The sequence below is a fragment of the Amblyomma maculatum genome, chromosome 3, assembly GCF_055883805.1.
Source record: "Amblyomma maculatum isolate TAMU_Amacu chromosome 3, ASM5588380v1, whole genome shotgun sequence".
NCBI lineage: Eukaryota > Metazoa > Arthropoda > Arachnida > Ixodida > Ixodidae > Amblyomma > Amblyomma maculatum.
Genome location: NC_139346.1, coordinates 216,022,050 through 216,041,713, shown reverse-complemented (window position 1 = coordinate 216,041,713; position 19,664 = coordinate 216,022,050). Strand labels below are relative to the sequence as shown.

Below are 19,664 nucleotides of genomic sequence, written 5' to 3'. Positions count from 1 at the left end.
TGTGCAGTGACATTTAGAAACTACATTATTAAAACCTCGCGAAACGTGTGTGTTGTGAAGCCGGGCATACTCCTCACAGATGCTCCGTCAGCTGATGTTTCCGATTCACGTGATCTTCTCCTGGAGTTCAATATGCTGTTGCGTGCGCTGCAATAGTTGAATAGTACGGTCGTTGAAACTCTGCAGCCTAGGTGCTCTATCCCAAGAGCCGCTCTCAAAAGGCATGACAAACGAACGAAAATAATCTGCGTGCATCGTTGTAGATGACGGCGCGGACTATCCCTCTGCCGCTGCGGCGGCTCGCACCTTGGGATGAAGCTCATTTTTCTGGAACGAACATGCAAACAGCATGGCAAGTTATTTTTTTTTTCTGGCTTGCCCACGAACACGGGGGGTTTCAGCCTTTCACACCTTGAACCTATGTGTCGTATGCTGATTGTAAGAGTCATGTGAGACCTCGTCTCTGATACATTGTACCGAGACAGGGAACTATCTGCATACCTAATGGCAACGTTGTGCCGTTTCCTTGAACTTTTTGTTCGGCAGCGGCTGAGAAGCCACCAGCGTTCTACACATATACGACGAGATCATTACACTTCGTTAAGAACGCCTTGCCTGAGTGTGATTTCAGAGAAAAGACCGCGAGTGAAATTTGTGAACACGTAGCTTTCAAACGTATGATTACCAGCGCAGAAAAAAACACAAAACAGGCCGAAGCAACCAAATTACTTTACCTCTCCTCGCTGATGTCGGCAGTTTCACTTTGCGTCGAGAATGGGAAGCACTGCCCACGACCAACCGCCTATACGCCTCATGCTTGCAGTGCGGTCAAACCGAAACGTTAAATCATGCTGTTTATGAACGATCTGTCGCACTACCTTTCGGCGTTTGGTGACACGCATGTTTCAGGCTCATATACAGTCGCAAGGTCGCCACCGGGATGTCTTAGTGGAACTGATGATTTGCATTGGTGTACACGTAAGAACTTCGGAAACTGAAGGGTCTTGCTCTATGCGGGGATGCCCCCCGAAAACATTTTTTATCAATACTGCGCCAGGTTTCGAGCCGTCTCGTGGTCTCGGCGGTGGCCAAGCTTGACCTTGAACAGCCGAGGAGGAGGATCAGCAGAAGAAGAAGAAGTAGACTGGTAACTTACTCTCTCGCGTCATACTATTAAAGGATGAGCTTAAGTGTCCCCAATAATATAGCACCTTACACTGATAGGGCGTGATAGAGGAATAATGTTGCAGGCAAAAGAAGCTTACGCCGTTGCTATCGCAATTCAACTACGGTTAACCAGAGTTAAACTACAATTAATTTTCCCCTGCTCTATCGCTCAAGAAGTTTACTGCTTAAACATTTGAGTGAAGACTTAGTTGCACTAGTCGAGGAAGCCTTGCTCCAGCACTGGTCGGCGCTGTTTATAGTTGTCAAACATAACAAAGTAACCACGGCCTTCCTTCCATACTACGAAGGCAGACAAGTGTTTCTGTTTTCCCGCGTATTTTGCATAAATAGGTGAAAAAGATACATAAAACCTGCTCTTGATCACACAGCTTTTCCTTGACGGTACGGTGATATTGTGGGATGTATACCTATGGCGTAGTGCAGATATACATTAATAATTGTGAGCACTATGTCATGATGCGTATTAGAATTTGTCTAGTCATGAGAACCAGAGGAACCTGTTTTTTGTACCACAGACTTATCTGAATAAAGAATTATCAGAAAAATAAAAAAATAATCAAACAAAAACAAAGGCGAGCCATATAGTTGTTGCAGTCTGCGTTCATTGAGCTGGTTCCGGCACACGCTGCTTGCGTCAATGCACCTAGTGCGTCTCAAAAACGCTGGCGAGCATTCAGATAGCATTTGCATGTGGTCTCCTTGCCCAAACGTGGACCAGCATTTCAGTCATATCCTCGTTGTTAAGAGGTATATGTCAACTGTAGCACTGCATATACTTGGTGCAATTGATAAGTGGCAAAGGAAGCAAAAAGCCCCTACTTTTACTCTCAGGTCCACCATCATGAAGCCTTTAGCTTCCTTAAACAGGGCATATCGCAGTGAGAGCATAGTGATTCGAGAGGCCCCTTCGCTTGCGGAAGGTCAGAAGTTCGATATCCACTACCGCCGGGCGCCTTCCGGTGACGCAATGTGTTCAAGTTTTTCCCTGGCCTATAGTACATGGCATATCTGGAGTAAAATGACTTGAAAACTAGCCTGTTGCTCAACTTTCTATGAAGAAAAATAACGTGCTATGTCGCTCTTAAAACAAAGATGCCTTTTCGACCAAAATGTTTCATAATAATCATCAATAAAGCTCTTTTGTGTTCACCTGAGGCATGTGGGCCATTTCTCAGCGCTGACAGGTGGTTTCTGCAAAACATGGCGGAGACATATTCGAACCTGGTGCAAAAGAATTCAGGTATTTACAGTGTTTGCGTGAACTATTTGGCAGTCAGAGCTTTTTTTTCTTCTGTTATTGATGCTATACTTTTAGATTCTCATTATGACGCATGATTAGTACAATGTTATTCAAGCTATCGATTTGTGTCCAGTCACAATGTTCATGGCCACGAGGTCGTTTACCTCACGACTCCTGAATATACCTTAAGCCACCACTACAGCCGAAGGACGGGAAGAGTACTTCACGGCTACTTTGAATAGAAGCGTTTGAATGTATATATTACAGAAACAGTAAGCTCGGAGCACAGAAAAACACTGCGAATTCTCACTGGCGCAAACCCCTGTCGTATGGTATGGTATGTATACCTTTAATGAAATGCCGGCAAACGACGGTTTAATGTGTCGTGAAGCTGGCCAAGCGTCGACCAGGGGTTATGCCCTACTCTGCATTACCTCATTTTGGCCCGTTTGTAATGGCCGCGAGGCTTCAGCTTTTCGAGCGCACCACGGGAGTGCTGGATGATCCATAGTTGACTGTCCTTGCCTGTACTTTGCACAGCCCTTTGAAGTTCGGGCGGGTATGTTGCTTCGGTCGGGAACCTGGCACAGTCCCACATGATGTGCCATTGGTCCACCGGACCCACTTCACATACACTTCACACATCACTCGTGTAGACGTCTGGGTGAAGGATGTGTAGCACTGCCGGGGCTAGGAGTGACCCGGTTTGTATTTCCCTTAGGATGACCGCTTCCTCCCGACTAAGTGCCGGGTGAGAACGTGGCATTGTCGTTACATTCTTGAATTCCTTTGCGCTATTCCCCGCTATGAGATAAAAGGCTCATTCTGCTTGCATTTCAAGACGAAAGACGTCTAAAAGAAAAAAAAAACTGCGTTACCGCCCCAGGTGATCGAAATTTCTGGTGCCTTCTATTACGGCGTCTCTTATAACCTCAGTTGCTTTTGCAACGTTAAAACCTCTAAACTAAACTAAACCACAGCGCGTTAGAGAATGTTTCTTCTTCACTGCATAGATGCTAATTTCATCCATTCTCTCGCTCAACTTGCAGGCGGGACAAACAATCATGTCCGGCGCAGTGCTGGAGCAACCGCACCCGAACATGGCCGAGTCTTACTAAAAGGTAACATTGTTGTGTGTGTGTGTGTGTGTGTGTGTGTGTGTGTGTGTGTGTGTGTGTGTGTGTGTGTGTGTGTGTGTGTGTGTGTGTGTGTGTGTGTGTGTGTGCGTGTGCGTGTGCGTGTGCGTGTGCGTGTGCGTGTGCGTGTGTGTGTGTGTGTGTGTGTGTGTGTGTGTGTGTGTGTGTGTGTGTGTGTGTGTGTGTGTGTGTGTGTGTGTGTGTGTGTGTGTGTGTGTGTGCGTGCGCGCGCGCGAGTGTGCGTGTGCCTGTGTTTCTGATACGCACAGTCACAGCTAGCAAAATGGTTATCCTGAACCGACTGGATACTAAGGATGATTTCACGAAGACGAGCTCAGTTGACATCTATATGTTCAAGGAAAGATAAAAACACCCTAAGACCATGCTTTGATTATGGGTGATTGTGGCGAATGCGCACTTTTATTCAATATATCATCATGTTTAGGCCTAATATTCTTTGAAGGGGAACTAAACGGAAATTACAGATGATGGAGAAAGATGAATGAGCCATCGGCAACACTACCGATGTTGCTGGGTTGTTGCCAAAATCGCGTACTGAAGTCCAAAAACCCGCACATATCTAAAGCTCACGTGAAACATAAAAACAAGTATGCGGTTCCTGTGACAAATTTCTTACTTGACATACCAGAGCCGCCAATTTCAAATATTGGAACCACGGCCATAACTGAAGCTGGCCTGCAGGTATCTGACGTCAGCCGCCAACGGCTGACGTCAGCCTTTAACGTCAAGTCAGCCAATGATAAGGTGAAAGCGCAGAACTAACGTTTTGTATTAGTTCTGCTGATTTAAGTATGATATTCTTCGCACTCTTCGCCTTGCTTGCCGAAGTTCCACCCCCGTATTTCGACGGTAACTTGCTACTAACGGCCAAAGAACCAGTTGTTCGAGATAGCCTGTGGATGCATCACCAGCTGCGGTTATAGAAGATCCCACAAGTGACCACGACACGTGCGCTTCTCTTCTATGCAACTTTAAAGCTTTCGAAAAGGTTTGCTTTCAGCAAAACTAGCGTCTTTTTAATCACATGCCGCTAACCTATCAGTCTAACTTGACTAAACGGTTTCATTTAGTGCTCCTTGAATTTTCCATGCTGAGAAGTTGGGCGGACAATAATATTTACTGTGTGCCGTACCACATTGCAATATTAAATATGCAGTACCTTGACCAGCTGTTCCCTTACCAAGTGTCACAAAACAAAGCGAAACAAATCAGCGCGTTTAACTTTGGTGTGCCTCCGTGAGTCCCCCGCACGCATTCATTACCGCGAGCAAAGCGTGATTTCAGGCAACATATCCGGAAACTTGCGGGAATGTTCTTCTGATGAGCTGACAACTCGGATGGCACTTAAGCCCTTCCTTAAGGTACGCCAGCCCCAGAATAAAATGCAGCACCATAGCTGAAACCGAGAGAAAAAGAACATGTTTCTGCTCGAAGACGCCCGTTTTCCTCTCACTTCGCAAATCCTGGACCCCCGGCTCATTCGGAGCCGTGGTGCTTGTGGAGCACGTTCAGGCGAGGATTTTCGCCACTTGCGCTGGAAATTAAGTTGGCGTGAGCAGAAGCAATCTTAGCGAGCCGTAATTATGCGAGGGTCGCACGGCTAAAGACGACGCTGCGCACATGACGCTCGTTGCCTCTGCGCCTTCGTTTCTGACGACGCCCGGTCGCCTTCGTTGGGCTCACGAGCGCTCTCCGGAGTTAAAGCAAGTATCCGAGGACGAAAGGCACGCATCAACGCTCGCTTTGAAAACAATTATGAATTTTCATGCCGGGATGCGTCACATTCTGCGCGAGATCACTGAGGTTTCGGGGGTCATATTGCGCTGTCCTTTTTTTGTTTAAAGCATGAGCAAAAGCGTTTGTTAAAGTTCACGCATGAAGGCGTCTTAAGAACGCGATGAGAGCACAATTTAACTTACTGTTTTTTTTTTGTTGTTGACACTGATCACAATTTTTTTACACTCTAATATTAACATTGAGTGCATTGCTTAGCTAGAATATCGCTGAGAAATTATGAATGCCGCAAGCGTCAAAACCCCCAAAGTTGCCGTTGCTGATTGTCTTAATATTAGATGAAAATGCTTTCCTTTATTATGGGGCTGCGCTAAAGTGTAGACGTCAACATGGGCGCCATCGGTATCCTGGCATGCGTGTAAGCAATGTTCATACCCTTGGTATGAGAAGAAGAGATATAATAAATAATTAAAATGAATTCCATGTTCGAAAAATTTGACATCTTTGATAAATGCATCAAAACTTTAAGAAATCAAGGTGATAATGTTATGCTGATAATGTTATGCAAGGTGCTATGCTGACCGCATTAGGCAATAGCACATGCTGATGGCTCACTTCACATCTCTACCGCGAATGGCCAGTCAAACAGCCATCGAGGAAGGAAAGCATAAGTGCTCCTTGCTATCCTAACTGCATAACAAAAAATGTGGCAGAAGTCACGTGATTCCGCAAGAGATACTGGTATTCCTTAGTCACGCTTCATCTCATGCGCCGTCTGCGTCGCCCATATCGCTAATGTTGTCTACAGAGCCGGGCAGCCGTTTATAGAGTTAAGAAATTGCATTTTCGTGCAATATTTGGCTTTCCTGGGTGTCGCAATGTTTTGAAGGCCCACAGTAAGCGTTGGTCTTCATTACTGCGTGTTTAGTTCATTCAGCATGCCGTCGTAAGCCCGCGGCAGCTGGCGGCGGCACGGCGCAAAGCGAGATCGTCTGCTTCGCGGCCTGAGCAGCGCATGTGCTAACATGCTGAATGCCACAGACGCGTGAATGATAGATGAAGGGAAGTCCTAACGCCTGGTTTTAAAAAAAAAAGGATGTGGAAAAACGGCCTTTCCTTATTTCTTTCTTTCCTTCATCCTGATATCAAACCAAATACCCTGAACCATGAACGGAAGTATTGCTGAAATCTTGCTGTATTCCACTTCTTGCAGTGCTGCGGTCTCAAGGCGTAACAAACTGCTACATGTCCTAACATTGCAACGCTGGCTTAGCACTGCATGCATTTGAGACCGCGTTTAGAAACTGAGTTCAACGCTACAACTCCTTTTGACCCCGGACGCACAGGCAATATATAAATTTCGGCCGGTTAAGAGTGATCGTCTAATATTTTTTTGAAACGTTTGCATAACTGCCTAAACTCCAGCTCCAAAGCGAACAACTTAAAAGAAATAGGCTCTGAAGTACGGCCTTATTTAACTCTGTCCCTTAATAAAGGTATGTTTTGTCGCATTTTTTCGTAAACAGAAAAACAGTAATTACCGAAGGCTGAAATATAAACAAGTACACATTATATCGTAATCGTCCATGTCATGCTTCTCTTTTCACGGTTTTTCTTTTTATGTAATGCGCGTACTGCCTGATAAACAATGCGAATGTGGGCTACAGGCTTTTTGATGTAGGGCTCAATTTTTTGTGTTACAAAATGCGTGTTACGCACTTATCATTTCAGTACATCATTTGAACTTCGGAATCGCATAATGATGCATGTTCATTCAATAAACAGTGTGTAAACGTGCTGAAACGAACATAGATCTTGTGCGCCTGTTCGAGATTTTAAAGAATTTGAGAAAAGAAGTGTGGACCTTATGTCGGTTTTCAGTTTGAAAACACAGCACGAATTGGGATGCTTAAAAAAGCAGTCAGTTTTTGTGCGAATAAAATAGTTTTCTCCCCGCATTCTTGGTTTGAAAATATCCAAGACTACTCAAAGAAGCTCTTAATAGCGACCAATCACCATATAATTGGATTAGCCGGCAGCATGGTCCAGACGCACCTAGCCGCGAAGCGTACCCATTGAAAAAAGAATGCTCAACGAGCAACCCTCCCCCCCCCCCCACACACACACACATACACACAGCCTCTCCTTTCCTGACAAAAACCAGTACGACGAGAATGTGCACTATCAGCTTGCGGTAAGAGAAATTGGGTAATCGCAATGCATGGCTAACAAGACCATTTACTCTACATTGATCCTGCACGCTTTTTTTTTTAATAGTTTTCTGTTTACCCTTTCGAACATATATGTGAATGCCTGCATGAACAAACGTCTGCAGACCTCTGAAGCCCACTCCTGTAAAAATACTTATTGAGGTTGACACTATCTTCACACAATAAATCAAGAAAATTCTCATGATTGCCTACGTAGCTTCTTCGTGTCTTCCCTGCTGCGTGGTGCTGAGATCTCTGCGCCAACCTTCCCCAGCGCCGACAGCGGTGAAGCAAGTCAGGCAGGCTGGCGCTAGGTACAGCAGTTTCTGCGGGGGACTTGGCTTACCACTACAGGCCGCAAGGAAAGGCGCGTGATCTTGAGAAGCAACGATAAGCAGCAAACGAGACAATAAATTATCCACACGTCGAAGGAGGAACATGAAATATTAAAAATTATGGAAGAAACTTTCTCAAGACTAAAGTGTGAAACAGCGGAAGCCTGACGTCATTGCCACTGGCGATTTGTAGCGTACGCCCCGGAAGCACGCAACTCTTACACTGTTACGTGGATGTTTTTATGTTAAAAGCCTGCACCGTCGTGTACGCCAGTGCCTGTCGTTTCGGTGTCTTCAGATTCCATCATTTCAGCGTTGTCCCGCCGCGTCCCAGGACTCAGGTGTCGGACGCGCCTCACCGCCCTGATGCATGCGACGGATATGCCGATCCACTCTTGAGCGCCACTTGCACTCGGCGGCTGCCGCACGTCGCGTATTGGGAGTCTGATTTAGCGGGACGAGGAATCCTTCCCACAGATACCACAAAGCAAACTGCTGCAACCGCTGCCGCCGCCACACCATGCAAACGGCCGCTACACGCACCTCGCTATAGTGACGTCAGGCCCCACAGCGCCCAATCGGGAGGACACCTAAAGCGCCTGACGACAGTGACGTCAGGAAGCACCGTCGAGCACACGGCCACCGCAGGCCGGTGTAATAAGTCATCCCAAACAGCGCCAAACGACTTCGACACCAGCGCCCAATGACAGTGACGTCACGCGCGCGCGCCAATCAGGAGGCGCACACCTCCGCCTAGCGACACATATTATGCTGAGGCATGCAAAAGGAAAGAAAAATAAAGGGCCTCTGCCCGTGCCACAGTGACATCACGACATGAAGGAGACCAATCAGGAGGCCGGAAACCTGTGACTGTTTCTGCTAATGGCAGATGACCTTGACAAAGAGCCGGTAAAGGCTCTATTGTAAGGACGGGCTTGGCGGACCAGGTTTATTGGAGACCTGAAGCCCGGGCCGCACAACAAAGCGAATCACCCTCAGCGATGACGATGGGTATCTACAAGAAAGAAGAATGAAGGTGACACAGCACGTGCACCCGTGTTAAAGATGAAGCGTCGTACAGAGCTGACAATACTTCTCCCGCGGTATTCGAAGTAGCCAGCATGGTCGCAATTAGTCCGCAGCAATGCGCCGAATAAAGGGCTTCATGCGTGAAACGTGTACAACTTCTGTTCTACGATAACGGCTGCCCGAAGGATGATAAACAGGGGAGACGTGATAGTCGACAGGGGAGGTTTGTCCAAGAACTGAGTACGGATCGATGAAATGGCGCCAGGATTGCGTAATGCTGTCCAAAGTAACAGCGGGATCGAAGTCGCCTGGACGGTACGAAACTTGGCAGTCAGTCGCATCGTAGCGACACTTGCGGTCTTCCTGGTTGGCTTCAGTGTTGAGGCGAGCGAGCCGGCGACATCTGGCTACTCGGGAAATGAACTGGTCAGGAAGAGACAATGAGGAGCTGGCAGGTGTAGAAATAAAAGAAGCATCAAAGAGGGTAGCAGGAGAACAGTCGTAAAGAAGGAAAAACGGGGTGCAACCTGGGGCCCGCTGTACAGCCTTGTTGTAGGCGAACGTAACAAAAGGAAGAATTAAGTCACAATTTCGCTGGTCCTGGTGGACGTAAATAGACAGCATGTCAGAAAGCGTGCGATGGAATTGCTCAGCCAACCCATTGGTTTGCGGATGATAGCTGGAGGTCATCTTGTGAAGTGTGGTAGAGGCTTCAAGGACTTCAGCTACGATCGCCGACAGAAATGCCCGACCGCGGTGACTGAGAAGCACTTGAGGGGCCCCATGGCACAGTACGAAGGCTTGCAAAAAGAAGGACAGTAGAGCAGCGATCTCAGCGTACCATGTTAAATGATCGACGGCGGGGCCGATCCAGCGATGGCCTCATGTGGCCAATAGAAACGGCCCGTATACGTCAATGCCGACAACGACGAAAGGAGTGGCAGAGCTAAGTAGAGGCTGTAATAGGCCAGCAGGAAATAAAGTTGGCATAGCAGACAAGAAACGACGTATTTTGTCACGCTGAATAAGAGTCCAAGCCAGGAAGAACGACTTTTCACGCGGTTATAAGTTTTTTTTGAAAGCGTGCCATCATCGTACAGGGCCGCCAGAATATGGGAGCGAAGTGCTCTCGGGACCACGGGAACCCAATGGGTACCTTCAGAGTGATAAATGTAACGGGAGAGCACTTCATTGTCAAGTCGGAACTGTTGAAGTTGCCTGCGCATCCTAGTGGTAGGAGGCTGAGAGGCACAGATAAGACGGTCGATTAGAGAACGGCAGTATTGATCTACTCGCTTGTGGGAAACAAGGGCGTTGCGATCCAAAGCAGCGGCATAAGGTTCACTTGTTATTTCTGAAGCCGTTGGCGACATTGTGGCGTCGAGGGTGCATTCAGGAAGGTCTGAAGGAGCACTACACGGGGACTCTGGAAGCGGACAACTGTAAAGAGCATCCGCATCTTGAAGCTTAAACCAGATTTGTAAGAGACATCGAAGGTGTATTCCTGCAGGCGCAGGATCCAACGTCCCAGGCGCTCAGTCAAATTTTTAAGGGTAGATATAGCCAACGCAGAGCATAGTAATCGGTAACGATGGTGGCGTAGAGGTAGGCGCGGTATTTCTGAACTGCCCAAACGACGGCAAGGCACTTCTACTCAGTTATGGTGTAGTTGCTTTCCGCTGTTGTCAGGCTGTGACAGGCAAACGCAATCACCTTCTCTCGACAAGCGCTATCACGCTACAAAACGACGGCGCCGATACCAAGGCCGCTCTCATCGGTGTGAAGAATGGAGACAGCAGTGTCATCGAGGTGAGCGAGGACAGAGTCTGAAGTAAGAGCATTCTTGAGGGTTTGAAAAGCTTCCTCGCATTCTTCGGACCAAATGAAAGCAGTGCGGTTGGTACGAAGCTGGTGTAGTGGTGCAGCAATGGTAGCGAAATCGCGAATGAAACGGCGAAACTATGAGGATAGGCATAGGAAAGTACGGAGTCTTTTTATTCTGCTGAAGGCGTGCAAAGGTAAAAACGGCGGCAAGATTGTCAGGGTCGGGTCGAATGCCATCGTGGCTGACGAGGGGGCCTAAAATCTTGATTTCTTACTTTGTGAAATTATACTTCTTGTATTCATTTGGAGACCGGCGGATGCAGGCATGTTAATACTTGATCAAGGCGGCATAGGTGATCAGCAAACGTTTCAGAAAAGATAAATATGTCGTCCAGGTAGCACAAGCGTGTTTTCCACTTAAGTCCTCGAAGAACAGTGTCAATAACGCGCTCAAACGTAGCGGGGGCATTACAAAGTCCAAAACGCATAACATTGAATTCGTAAAGCCCATAAGAAGTAGCGAATTCGGTTTTTTTCTTTCTCGGCTTCGTGCATCGGTATCTGCCAGTAAACGCAACGCAGATCCAAGATGGAGAAATATTCGGCGCCCTGAATACAGTTGAGGGAGCCGTCAATCCGTGGCATAGGATAACTTTCTTTGCGAGTGGCTTTGTTAAATGCACCGTAATCAACACAAAAACGCACTGACCTGTCAATTTTTTTATCAAGACGAATGGGGATGACCAGGGGCTGGTTGAGAGCCGAATAATGTCTCCCCGGAGCATATCAGTAACATTATCTTCGATGATTTTACGTTCTCATAAAGAAACACGGTAAGGGCGGCTGCTAACAATAGAAGTACCTTGGGCAATGATGCGGCGCTGGGCAGCAGAAGTTCGGCCCAAGGTCGTAGAAGTGACGTCAAAGGAGGCTTGTTATTACGAAGTAATTTCTGCGGTGCTTGGCGGTGAAAAGCAGGGAAGCCCCGATTGATGGTGCTGAAGAGAACAGACAGAAAGGTATCGGGAAAAGGTGCTGGTGAGGAAGAGAGGACGGTAAGGGCAGTTAGAGCGGTTAGGGACACCGGCTGAATGTCCAGGGCACAAGGAAAACAGGTCCCCTTGGTCAGCCCTATAGGCTCTTGGGAAGTGTTCAAAGCAGTGACAAGCGCTGTGCCGTTATGGAGGCCAACTATTCATTGATAATGCTGCGCAGGCCGGCACATGGAGGATGTAGCTCAGGTGCGGAGCGGCACGACTCACCTTGAGCTAGATGCTCTCCACAAATTAGTCCAGAACTGAAGGAAGTTGGATAAGGCTGAAGGCGGATGGGCTGAAGTTCATTCAGTCGTTGAAAGGTGGAGATGATGTCGCCGATGGTAGTAGGGTTCCGCACGGCCAGGGCGTTTAAGGCGAGTGACCCAAGGCCCTTAAGGACATGTCGAACACGCTCGACCTCTGGCATGGTGTCATTTGCACGCCGAAAAAGTGCAAGGTAGTCTTCAATATACTATAATGTGTAAGTCTCTTTATATCAGTGAACTCGACGATCCAGCTTTTTCTTGGCGCCTTCCGTTCGAACAGCAGGAGCGCAGAATATCTGGTTTAACTTTTCCTTGAATGTGGCCCAGTCCGGACTTGCTTATTCGTGGTTCAGAAACCAAGTTTTGACCACATCGGTTAAGTAAAATTACACGTTTATATGTACAAGGGAGTCGTCCCACCGGAAGGCACTGATGCGGTCGTAACGTTCGTAATGCTTAGGGGCGTGATGCTTAGATTGACAAACTGAATTCCAGAAGGCAACATTACCACGGATATCGCTATTTCGCAGTACACTCAAAGTGGCTCTAGGTAAAGGGCAAAGATTAGCGGTGACATAGGACAGCCTTGTTTCACGGATGATTGAATTGGCACAGGCTCTGAGAGGTGACCATTAACAATCAAACCAGTGGAATACTTGTCGTAATAAAGTTTTACCCTTTAAGTACGGTTAATGAAACATTGGCACACCATGATTGCAGAAAACGGAACCAAATGCCGAACACGATCAAATGCCTTCGCAAGGTCAGTTTGTAGTAGAGCAAGTTGCTCATAAGGACCAGAGCAAGGTTCGAGAATTGTACGTGCGATATGTATGTTACTTCGTATGGAGCGGCCCCTCAAACCAAACGTCTGATGAGGGTCAATGAGAACGGTCATCGCATTTTTCAGACGATTTGATAGAACTTTCGCGGTGATTGGCTGCAGCCATCCACTGAGCGTAATTTTGTTTTCTCCATGCTCTTTAAAATTAAGACTGTGATTCGTAGTAGGAGACTGAGGAAAGATCCCTACATCTAAACTTAAAGCTAAAATCTGCAGCAGGACAGCTAGGGCTCAGAAAAGATTTCACCATCGTCACTTGAGTTAGATACGCAATGCGCCCGGCGTTTTTGAAGATGCTTCTCAACAGGGAGGACGGCCTCGGTTGCAGGTAAAATGGCCTAACCGGAAAAGGTTTCCTCAGCACTGACCTCAGGAGCTGCATTAACCGGTGCAGCACCTTTAGCAGGATTAGAGCAGGTGGCGGGCTTCTCACCACGTACTGGATTCAGTGTCTCACATCGAGGCAGCGTTTCACGTTCCTCCACTTTCTCCTCACTCTCCTTCGAGACGCCCTGGGGAACAACCGACGTGCTATTTCTGGAAGTCCTGTACACAATCGAGGCTGAAAGGACACCAGGTACGTCAAGCACTTTCATTGCATCTATTATATGCTCTTATAGAGCGTCGTCGGGGGGCCCTACACGATGCCGCAGCTTATCCGCATAAGTAACGACGCACTCTTCTGCGGAGTGACCGAGGCGCCGGCAGTCCTCACAGCGCGGCGTACGGCAGCGCCTACGAATGTGGCCAACACGTTTGAATCGGAGGCATAGCGGTCGTCTACCCGGTGTTAGAGTAAGGCTCTGTATTCCACAAATAGTCAGCAGATGTAGGACGTCGCCAACGCCGACTCCTTCAGCAAGGGAATCAACGACACCCCGATTCAGCGTTCTTAACTCTTCCATTTCCGCCACTTTCCAGTTATCCGTCGAAATGGAAGGCACCTTACTGCACGCCTGGAAAGCCTCACTTATGAGGGCGTTTTCTATGCGCTCAGGAAGCTACAGAAGCTTCAATTTCACCGCTTTTGGTTCTGCGTCCACGACGACACAGCGACGGCCCTTAACAACGAGATCACCGCAAGCCACCAGCCTCTCTTTCCATTGTGCCGATTTGCAGGTGACCATCAATACATTGTAGATTTGCAATTGACTGTTTGAACTAATTTTCTTGAGGGCCACAACATTCCGAAGGGAGTCTCTGAAGTCTTGCGTCCGCTACGGGTGCCCGGCAAGGTCCGCTTGCAAGAAAACGGAGTCAGCGACCAGCTTACCAGTTTGGAGACGGGGCAAAACAATACGGCAGTTATAACCGCTGGTGGTAGCCTGAGCAGTACCTCGGCCAGAGGATGATTGAAGCATTGATGCGGAGTACATTACGGAAAGCAACCGCCTGAAATAGCCTCTTCGCACATCACAGTTCTCTTTGTCTACCTTGAGGATGATAGTTGCGATAGCAATGACGCTGCAATAGGGGATAAAGACAATGACGACATTAGCAATGATAATGATGGTGAATTTATTTGATAATGATAATTAGCACAAACGTGATGTACCGTGTGCGCCAGCAGCGCTTAGGCTTTCGCATTGATGCGGTGTAGATTCGACAGTGCTCTCGGATTTTTTTTTTTTTGTTCTTCAAAAATAAATTCTTTCAAGCTCAATTTTTTCCCTGAGAAGATTTTACATCTGAACTTGCTTCCACAATTGCTTCGTGACACCTAAAAATTATATTACCGCTTAGTAACGATTATTTCATTATGTTATTACCTCTACTTGTCTTCTTGTTGCTTCTTTGTACTGCAGCGTTGTATTTCTAGCTGTTCTTCTTTCTATGTTCAAGTGGAAGTCGTGTTTTTATGCTCACCCTTCTTGGCCGTATGAGCCAAAATTGTATTGAAATATTCAAGGAAATAAAAGGTAATCTCGTTACATCTATTTGTTTCTAGAGTAGAAATCTCAATGAAACAGGAAAAAGAGGGATGCGGTTTTGGTTGATATCACGGAGTACCGGACTGAGGACACAACCAACCCGTCCCTAACCCCTAAACGATTTTCCAATTTAAATGCTTTATACTGTACTACTAACATATCAGAGGCATAAAATAACCCCACATCTAGATTCAATATATCCCTCTCCAGTCAAATCCTCCATAAGCTCTAGTCTATCTGCCATCTCTTCCCAAGCTGTGTACGTAATCCATAAACACGGGTGACTACATGCAAAGTCTACCCTTGATGATGTCTGGCCTGAGCTCAGTAATAATTTTGCAAATATTTAGACTCCAAATTGGAGCATTATGAAACGCAGGTCCTCGACTTTTCACCGCCGTTTTGCAGCAACGTATTTCTTGAGAATACATTTTTCGTCTATCCGAAGCTTGGCGACACTACTCTCACATAATTATCTGAATACTCCTCTATATGCGCCTCTGAAATACATTAAATTTTATGTCCTAAACGAGGCAACCAGGCCTTATCACGCGCAAATAGCGATTCCAAATTTCTTCTTAACGAATCGTTTAAGCCAGGTTATTTACCCGGTAGCAACAAACAGCGAAGTGCCCTCTCTGCTCTTCGTTCAGTTGCCTAAAGTTGTCGCGTTCGATTAGTATTTAAAATTGGTGAAATTTGGTTTCGTTAACCAGTTCACCTGCACTGTGTAAGCTAATGCTTTCTACCGGTGGTGTTCTAGTGTCCCATAATGTTCTGTCTCTCTCCAGCACTCAGATGCTTGCGTGAGATAGCACGTCACACGCGGTCTTTCCTCTGTGGCGGTAAACGATCTGTTCATTGCGCTATCTGCCTTTCTAAGCGGGCCAACCGACCCGTCCATATTGATAGAGAGCCAAAAAAGATGCAATCTTGCACGCTGCCAAAATGGCTGTTGTTATTTGCAGCGAGAAAAAAAAGATAACAAAGGGTGTCCCAACTCACAGTCGCCGCTCGCACAGCGGTTAACGGGTATCCAGCGTGCGACATTCAGAGCGAAACCGAATGATCCTAAGCGAATCGAAGCGGCTAAGAGATAACGGCCCTTTGAATACACGAAATATTTGGCCCGTTCCCAAAAAAGGGCGCTCAAAGGCTAAAGTAGACCGCTTGTGTCAGGCTGCAAGAGTGAGCTAGTTTAGACCTCTTTCTATTCTGTCTCGTTTAAGCCGGTTTAGCGTTAGTCAGCTAAACGAGCCTATACACGCACACTGTAGCCCCGGTCCTTGTCGGGCGGCGTCAGCTGACGCAGACTTTACTGCAAGCTTTTTAGATGGACCAATATGCTCATTCCTCTGACAAGCTACCCCAAGTTGCTGCCCCTCATTAGGTCCGCGAAGTTCATATCTACCGGTATGTCATAGAATTATTAATACGCGTTTAATGTCCCTTCCTTTCTTCCTTTCTTTTAGGTTCCTTTCCTTCTTGGCTTTTATCTGTGTCTTTTTCCTTAATTTTCTTTACTGTTCTTTCTGCGTTGCTTTCTTTCCCCCTCTCTCTCTCTTCCTTCATTTTCTTTGGGTCTTTTTATTTTCATCTCCCCTTCTTTCTTTCTCTATGTGCCTTTCCTTCCTTCATTCTTTATATCTCTTTCTTTCTAGATTTATCTCATTCTTTCTTTCTTCCTTGATTTCCTTCTTTCTTTTTTCTTTCTCCCTCTCTTCCCTTTTTCTCCTTTTTTATTTTCTTTCATCGTGGCAGTCACCGTGGCTGACCGCAGTCAAGGGCAGGAGAGAAACATAAGAATTGAAAAGCAGGGAGGTTAGCTATGCAACGCCCAACTGTGTGCCCTATATGCGGAAAGGCTAATGAGGAGAAAGAAAGGCAAGGGAATCGGAGGTCAGTTTCGGGAGTGTCCGAGTTATCGAGTGCACGTGATATGCAGGCAGGCGTGTATTTGGGCGACAATCGCCAAAAATCACTAATGACTCATGATATATTTCCAGAATTCGAAAACATATTAGCAATGATGGAACTCCAGAGCTTCAAAGAGAAAATAGGCACAAAGAGAATAGCGCGCGTGCTGTCCATCATGTGTCTGCCCGGTGAAGCGCTGCGATTTCATCATGACAAACCAGCTCGTTTGATCATCTAACCTGATCAACGTCAGTATCGCACACGTCATCAATAGAATGCTGTTGTGTTTACTCTTTTCTGCCCATCAACAATGAACTGCGTGATCTGTCACGAGCAGACTCCCGAGTTAATTATTTAACAGTGTACAATAATTTGGTAAGTTACGGGGTTATGGCGATATAGACGCAATTTTCTATCTCATCGTTCTTATCACCTTATCACCTGCTCATTTCTTTATCGGAGTACAGAGCCCACCTAATCATATATTTAAGTTGTAGAAATTTCCTATATCCGAGCATTCCGTGACCTGCTGGCATTTTAAAGACATCAAGCGATGGTTTTGAAAAATATAGCTTAGCGAAACGAACACAGCCAATACGCGTCGGTTACCAGGTACCTAAAATAAAATGGGAGACCTCGTGTCTGACTCAGCGCCAGCACAATTCACACCGCCCCAAAGTTATGAGTCGACTGCGCAGTAAGATGTCCGTGGTTTAGTGTCCGATTTAAGGAACAAAACAAAACTTCATACCAATTACCACTCACTTTTTCACGCCTCTTCGGTCTCTAGCACGTAGAAGAGCCGCAGTGCCTCCGAACCGGCAGAAATGAGCACCTGCAGTTTCTCACGAAATGCGAGGAATGTTCAAATTCAATTTCAGATAGCGATCGGCTTCGAGCAAATTGTGTGCTAGAGAGATGAATGCCAGCTGGTCCGTCAATTTGTGCCGGTGACCCAGGAAGGCCTCGAATTTGGGAATGAGAAGAGTAGGGATATTATGAGGTCTCACTTGCAGTGCAGGAGAAAAGGGAATGAATGCCCCAATTAAGCACTGAGTATTTATGACGATAATTATCATATCGCATAGGTTGCATACGCTTCAGGACCGAGCCATTTGTCATTGATATCCAATTATCCTAGTCCTGAATTAGGGGCGGCTACCCTGCATTCTCCCGCAAATTGTATAATCACACTTACCGAAATGACTCCTCGTCGCTACAGGTCTCCTTTTACTTCAAGACCATTCTTTTGCCCTCATGAATATTCAGACATCTACTCCGCGTTACGTGCCGCAACAAAGTATATTTCCAAGGAATGCGAAATAAGTTATGTCTGTTACAAATTATTTCAACGTGGCTCCTTTCTTCGTCCCACCACAGGCGTGTTCAGTAAGAACAGCTGCTTGAGGAAACACGCACGAAAGGCGCGCCTGCTGACGTCGCTTCCAGTGTCGCTCGCCGGGTGGCGCCGCTTCTCGCGGAGAGCGGCCTAGCACGTGATTCGGAGGGCCGAAATCGATGGGGGTGCCCGAGATTTGCGCAAAGCATCAAGAAACAACTCATTTCCCGGCCCGGGAACTCACCGATAAGGCCGCTCAGAGGCCTTCGTCTCTTCCCGCGAGTGGGGCTTGCAAGTTTGTTGGCGACGCTTGTGTTCGCGCCGTGCTGCGTGTCAGTGCGGGGAGGTCGGTAAGCGGACAAAGACTACGTCACTGTCCGCGCGGCATCCGTCGTCGCCGTAATCGACTTCATGGCAGAGTCTTCAATGTGTTGCTGCCAGCATTTGCTTTGGCGCCGTAGTGTCCACGAACCGTAATTGAGAACAAGCTTTGCACGCGATGGAAATGCCAATTACCTGATGCATCCTTTTCGCCCATGGTAAGTTCCAACACTTTACTCACAGCGGGCTGCAGGACATTCGCGGCGCTTAGAAACTTCGATAGACGATATGCATTAGACGGAAAGTTGGATGAGTTAGATGGATATTAAGTACTATGCAACAGGGCAGGGCGACGGCAGACGACAGAAAAGGCAAGACAACCACCGGGCGTTGATTGCACACACTCATTCGCAGTTGACAGTTTGAGCCATGTTGCCTCTCCCCATCTTCCGTTCAGCGTATAGAGCGTTGTTGCAGTCGTGTTCGATATTTAAAAGGAGAATATTAAAATAATCACTATCCAAATGCCGCTGTGCGATGTCCGCGCTAGTGTGGCAGGCGCATTATGTTTGCCGCAGATGCATGCTAAGTCTTAGCGATTCGCATAGGTTGCGGTGCTTCCCACAGCCGATGCTCTACTCCGTAGTGTCGCGTTTATAGGCACCCTGCAATGAAGTTTGCTGTGGTGATCGCCGCGCCGTAACACATAGCCTAGCGAGAAGAGCAAATACTTTTAAGGCGCTTTCGTAGGGCGTTTTCACGCCCCCTGCATGAGCTTACATGGATCAGATTGCACGCTCTGTCGAAGCTTTGCATGGCTCGTCAGATAACTGGGCTACATCAAGAGTGCCTAGTCGAGGACGTTATCTGTCACATGCGTATCTATAACAGTGATGAATATGCTCGGTCGTTTATCGCGAACCAAGCGGCTAACAGCAACATTCTTTAGGCGCGCTGCGGAACAAATGCAGCGCCGTCTAGCCAGTGCAGGTTTCCTATATTACTCCTTACACTTGTGTGGCACACCACAACATGGTTTCCTCTGTGCCTCTCCTTTCTTCGCCTTGTGAAAAAACACTTGCAAATTTCTTATAAAAGTTAGAGAAGGGATGATGTAGACAGCCTATACAACAGAAACTACTTTCTTTTTTTTTTTCTAAATCGGAATATTTCCGGACGGTATACATTATTTCGAAGATAATGCAAGCAGCGGGAAAATCCAGTCAATGGCAGTTGTGCCGTTTGTGCATGTCACATCTTGCATGTCCCACCAGACAAGTTCGCGCTTCGTT

General features: G+C 47.0%; 1 protein-coding gene across 3 annotated transcripts in view; it reads left to right on the top strand.

The window, feature by feature from the left end:
- The first annotated feature begins 3,476 nt into the window (after positions 1-3,476).
- LOC146197698 (uncharacterized) overlaps positions 3,477-19,664 on the top strand; it is a 448,896-nt gene continuing 432,708 nt past the window's right edge. For 2 of the 3 annotated variants that reach the window (XM_084599606.1, XM_084599607.1), the window contains exon 1: positions 18,208-18,590. The gene's annotated coding sequence lies outside the window, so the exon portion shown is untranslated. Of the gene's footprint in view, positions 3,550-18,207; positions 18,591-19,664 lie in introns of those variants that run through there. The other variant, XM_084599608.1, reaches the window with a different exon arrangement.